We start from the raw sequence: 6,213 nt of genomic DNA, 5'->3' as shown, positions 1-6,213 counted from the left end.
ATGGAGATTGGAGATGAAATCAAGTTCATGGAAGGGTTTTCTGATAGCTTTTGCTGAGAAATCAAGATGGGTGGTAAGATTCTTGGAGAAATTTCAACAGAAAAGCAAGAAAAAGGAAAAGGGGAGGAGGGGACCTCTGGGAGGGCTGGCCAGCTGGTAATGGCTGAATGGGGTTTCTTTTCTCTTCTTTTTAGAAAACACCCAAGTGGGTCACAAAGCCCAAGTCATAAAATTTTATGATCCAATTTCTTATTTCATTGACCCAATGATCCATAATAGTTCCATAAATTAATTATATCATCAAATTAATATTTCCAACATAAAATACTTACGAAATTACCAATGTAAAGCATAATTTCTTAACAAAAAATAGTTATTAATCAAACCAAGCTTCATAAATCTCATTTAATACTTAATGCATAATCTTGGGTACCAACAACTATAGTTTTACCTTTTTCTCCGTAAAATTAGTAAAATTGCAATTTAATCCCTATATTATCAAATCTTTCTAATTTAGTCTTAAAAGCTATTTTCATCCTATATGTCCATTAATCACTTTTCACATTTTTTGGTCAAATTGCACTTTTAATCCTCAAACTTTTTGAAATTTGTGATTTAATCCTTTCGGCACCTTTTCACTTTTAAAATTCTTTTCATTAATGTTTATATCTAAGATAGCTTTATGCTCATAAGAAAATTTTCTCCAATTTCTTGAAAATTCACTATATCCGCTATCAGAATAATATATATCACGTGTTTAATAAAAAAATTTTAGGATGTTACAATACTTGGGCTGATTTACTAATCCCGTTGAACACATCTGGTGAGAGAGAGCAAATTGAAAAATAAAAAGGAAGGATTTTCGAACAATGCTGAGAGCAAGAAGATGGAGGTTTTTATTTTGGACAATGAAGTTTGAGATAGAAGAAGTATCGTGGGACCTTTTTCTTGGGTCCGCCATAAAAGAAATCTTTTGGACTTCTCTATGACTTCTTGAGTATCAGACTTGTATTAACCCTAAACAAAAAAAATATCATTTTTAACAGACATAGTTTGTTGGATTATTGGCAAGAAAGGCGTATGGCCCCTATTGGGTTTGAATCCTCGTTCCATAATTCTTTTGTTAGCTTAAATAAATTTATAGGCCTAAAAATAAGAAAATCCCTTTCATTTACAACAAGTATTGGGCTAATTTCAAATCCTAATGCTCTAATGTTTTTGGACTACTAAATTTATGCATTTTGGTTAAGATACACAGTAATGGCTTTCTCCTTATGCATTCATCTTGTATACAATGTGTGGATGCTAAGAGACTAACTTCTTTTACCTACTTTAACTTATATAAAACAAAAGGAAGAATACTTTTTTTCTATACAAATAAATCATGTTGATATAAATTGATGAATGTTATTCTTTTTTTTATTAAAAAAAACCTAGTTATAGATGAAGGATTCGAAGTCTAGATAAAATAAATACAACAACATAGTCCAATATCAAAGCCCTGGAACCCTAATGACATAGTCTTCAAGGTCATTAGTCGTCGGCGTAGTTATGAAAGAGGCCAGGGGCGCTAGACAACCCAAGATTCTGATGTTGTCCCTGCATCTTATAAATGTATTTAAATTGCTACTTAGTGTCAAGATAAGCAAAGCAAACAATACTATGCTGAAATATTTGTTATTATATTGAATAATGAAGTAAACCCGTAGTATTTAATACAGTGCTGGTGAACAAGCTGAACAATTAATAACTAACTAATTGATCAGTTAACTGTTAACTAACTAACTAACTAACTTTTGTTTACTGAATCACTATTCCTAACATTCCCCGTACTACTTAACTTCTTCTTTGTACCATCACGAGTGGTCACCCTGAGTTGACTCCGAAACTTGTGGAATGATCCTGCAGACATCGGTTTTGTGAGCACATCTGCAACTTGATCATGACTTGGAATATGTCCAACTTGAAACACTCCTTGAGCAACTTTTTCCCGTACAAAAAACAAATCCAATTCAACGTGTTTAAACTTCAAGTGCATTACCGGATTGCCTGCGACTGCCACAGCAGCAGAGCTATCACACCAGACTAAAGCTTTGCCCTTAAGGATGACAGCTAACTCAGACAAGAGAGATTGAATCCAAACTATCTCAATAGTAACATGAGTTAGGCTTCGATATTCCGCCTCAGCTGTAGAGTAGGAAACAACCTGCTGCTTCCTTGAACTCCAAGAAATAGGATTGCCTCCAAGGTAAACACAGTAACCGGATGTAGACTGTTGATCATCACTGTCAGAACCCCAACTAGCATCAGAGAATCCTTCAAGCAGAAGCTTCGAGCTCCGAGTAAAGCTGATGCCATAGTTTAGTGTCCCTTTCAAATACCGCAGAATCCTTTTAACAGCTTTAAAATGCTAATCTGAGGGTTTGTGCATGTATTGGCAAACTTTATTAACAGAAAACGCTATATCTGGCCTGGTAATAACTACATACTACAAGGCACCTACTAGGCTTTTGTATAACTGTGTATCTTCAACAGGAATGCCTTCATTAGCCGTAAAATGGCAAGTAGTTGTCATTGGCGTTGGTGACTCATTCGACTTGTCCATGGACGCTCGTGCAAGAAGATCAAGCACATATTTTCTTTGACTCAAGAAAATCCCATATTCAGTATAACTAAGTTCAATACCTAAGAAGTAACTCAACTTTTCAAGGTCTTTAAGGGAGAAATGTACATCAAGCTATTCAACAAACTTGTCTATTGCTTGAGAATCTGACCCTATCACTATTATATCATCGACATATACAAGGACATAGAGAAGTTGAGACCTGGACCTCTGAATAAACAAAGAATTATCAGCTTTCGAACTAACAAACTGTGCACTCTCAAGATAATCCCTGAGTTTGTGAAACCAAGCTCGTGGTGCCTGTTTAAGGCCATAGAGCGCTTTCCTCAGTCTACAAACCAACTGTTGACCACTATTATCTTACTGTTCAAACCCTGGTGGTTGCACCATGTATATCTCCTCTTGCAACTCTCCGTTTAGAAAGGCATTGTTAATGTCAACTTGGAGAAGAGTCCAGCCCATGAAAACTGCTAAAGTCAGAACTACCCGAATGGTTGTTGGCTTGACCACCGGGCTAAAGGTCTCTTGAAAATCAACCTCTACTTCTTGAAGATATCCTTTGACAACCAATCTACCCTTGTACCGAGCAACAGACCTATCCGTATGCCTTTTTATTTTGATGTTCCACTTGCACCCCACAGCTCTACGCCCTTCAGGTAAGTGGACTAGATCCCAAGTGTGGTTTACTAGTAAGGCCTTATACTCAGTGTGCGCAGCAGCTGTCCATGCAGGACTTTGAAAAGCTTCAAGAATAGTAGCAGGCTCCTTTTCTGTTAAGGCGGTGGCAAATACCTTAGGCTTGAATATATCACTTTTGGACCGAGTTGTCATCAGATGAACATTCATAGGCATGACATCGGGATTAGAGTGAGGCACTACTGCTGGCGAGTTTATAGGGGACTGAGACTGAGGAGCTGCTGCTGGGGAATATCCAGGTTCACTCGATGGTTCAGAATGACTTCTAGAAGGCTGTAAGCCAGGAGACTAAAGTAACCCTTCCACAGAAGATGAGGTAACCTGGTCACTGACTGGAGATTGAGAAGTGGAAGACCCCATATCAATCACCATGGGAAGAATGGACTTATGATGACCCGAACTGATTTGTTTAGATTTAGGCTGAAAGAAACAACCAGCTTGAAGTGGAAAAAATTCTTCATTAAAAACAATATGTCGTGAAATGAAAATGCGGCCATCTTTGTTAATGCACTTGTACCATTTATGATTAAGAGCAACTCCAATAAAAACATATTATCGAGACCGAAACTGTAACTTGTGATTCTGGTATGGCCTTAAGTTGGGAAAACAAGCACACCCAAACACCTTAAGATGAGAATATGTAGGTCGAACCTTGTACAATACTTCATAAGGGCTTCGCTTCTGTAGACATAGAGTAGGGAGCCTGTTAATTAAATGCACTGCATGGGTAAAAGCATGAGACCAGAAAGTTAGTGGTAAAGAAGCTTGTGCAAGAAGTGTTAGTCCTATGTCAACGATATGTCGATGCTTCCTTTCAACAACCCCGTTCTGCTCGGAAGTATAAGGACAAGTGACTCGATGTTGAATACCCAACCGAGATAGCTCTTTGGACACTGACTGATATTCACCTCCCCAATCAGTTTGAAGTTGTTTAATAGAACAACCAAACTAAACTTGAACCATTGAATGAAACAGCAGAAAGTACTTGAAGACATCTGACTTTGATTGGATGAAATACACCCAGGTGTACCTACTATGCAGGTCTACAAAAGAAACATAATAAGCAAAACCATTTGACTTTACAGGAGCAGGAGCCCAAACATCGGATTCTACTAATTCAAAAGGAAAAGAGTACAAGGTTATTGATGAACTGAAAGGTAGTTTATGTGCCTTGTCTAACTGACAAGCTGAACAAATAGATGATAGACTATTACATTTGAAAGGAATATTACAACTATGTAAAATATCAACAATGACACTGTTACATGGATGACCTAGTCGACTATGCCATACTGTAGATGAAAACATGTTTTGAGCTGTGTATAACATCGGCATACTAGGCTGACAAGAGGCACCACGACTGTTGAAGAGTAAACGAGAGGTATCAAACTTGTAAAGACCATAATGCATGCGTCCCACTAGGAGTGTTTTCCTAGTTCGAATATCCTTCACAAAATAAAACAATGGGTGAAATTCAAAATAGACAGAATTATCCCTGACAAATTATCCAACACAGAGCAAATTCTTGCACACATTGGGAACATGGAGAACATTCTTTAGGCGTAACAGCCTAGAACCAGCCTGCATGCTGGAGGTGCCAATATTAGCAATCGAAACAGAAGTACCATTCCCTATGAAAACGTGCCTCATACTTGTATAGGGAAAAACTGTTGAGAGATTAGTTACGTCAGGGTGATGTGATTGGTTGCTCCAGAGTCTGGATACCACGGCTGATCTTGAGTAGGAGGCGGCCGTGGATGAGAACCAGATGGAGAGGAGGCAAGAGCCTGATAGGAGGTACTACACGGAAAAAATACATGTGAACAAGGACTAGTGCGAGAAAAACCTCCTTGATCTTGGACCTGATGATAGTTAACTGTCATGGATGAATTAGAATTAACCCCCGAAAACGTCTCATCAAAATGATGATAACACGTTTGAACCAAGTGGCTAATTTTTCCATACAACTGGCATTGAGGTCGGGGTCGTGACCAATTTCGACCACCACAACAAGCCTTACCACGAGACCAACTTCGGCCTTGCCCCTTTTAGCTATATTTGCATTATTGGTGACCACAACTGGAAGTATGCATATGCTTCGAACCCACATTAATTTATTCCTTTTGCTGAGTTATAAGATTAGCTTGCAAAGGTTCCTCAGTTAAAGAAGTCAATTGACGTTCTTCACAATCGAAAAGCATCTCTGTTAGTAGTTCAAGAGATACTGTCGTAGCAGAAGCAATCACTCGAACGGACTCATATTCTAGTGGAAGACCAGCCAGTATGACACTCACCTGTTCATGTTCAGATATCACACTACCAGTAGCAATGATACTATCACAAAGATTTTTCACCTTAGTCAAATATTCTTTAACAGTAAGACTCCCTTTCTTTAGAGAATACAACGAATGGCGCATGCTCAAGAGCTTGACATTGAACTTTGCCCTAAACCTCATTTCAATGCCAGTCTAAATATCATAGCTTGTCTTGGCCGTTGTAAGATGCACTAGAACATCATCGGTCACTGTGGATAGTAACCAATAAGCTAGGAACTTATCCTGCTTTTTATGTAAAAAAGAAAGATGGATTATCAACATACCGTCCATCAGGCCCATGGATATGAGTAGGTAGAACTAGAGTTGTACCAAGAACCAACCCTTCAACATCGTAACCCTCAAAAATTAACAACACTTGATGTTTCCATAACAAGAAGTTATGCTCCCCTAGTTTGGTTGTATCGTGTTTGGAAAAATAATGAATGGTCTGTGAAGCAACGCTACTAAACCCTGGTGAGTGAGTTGTTCCTCCAACATTAGAAGAATGGGGAGGTGTATCACCAGTATGGATTGTGTCGTCTGCCATGAAGACTCAAGAAGGAAACAAGAAAAACGAAC

Source organism: Gossypium hirsutum, chromosome D01 (assembly GCF_007990345.1).
Source record: "Gossypium hirsutum isolate 1008001.06 chromosome D01, Gossypium_hirsutum_v2.1, whole genome shotgun sequence".
In the NCBI taxonomy this organism is placed as follows: Eukaryota; Viridiplantae; Streptophyta; class Magnoliopsida; order Malvales; family Malvaceae; genus Gossypium; species Gossypium hirsutum.
The sequence above is the reverse complement of the archived record's forward strand: the minus strand, read 5'-3'. Positions refer to the sequence as shown.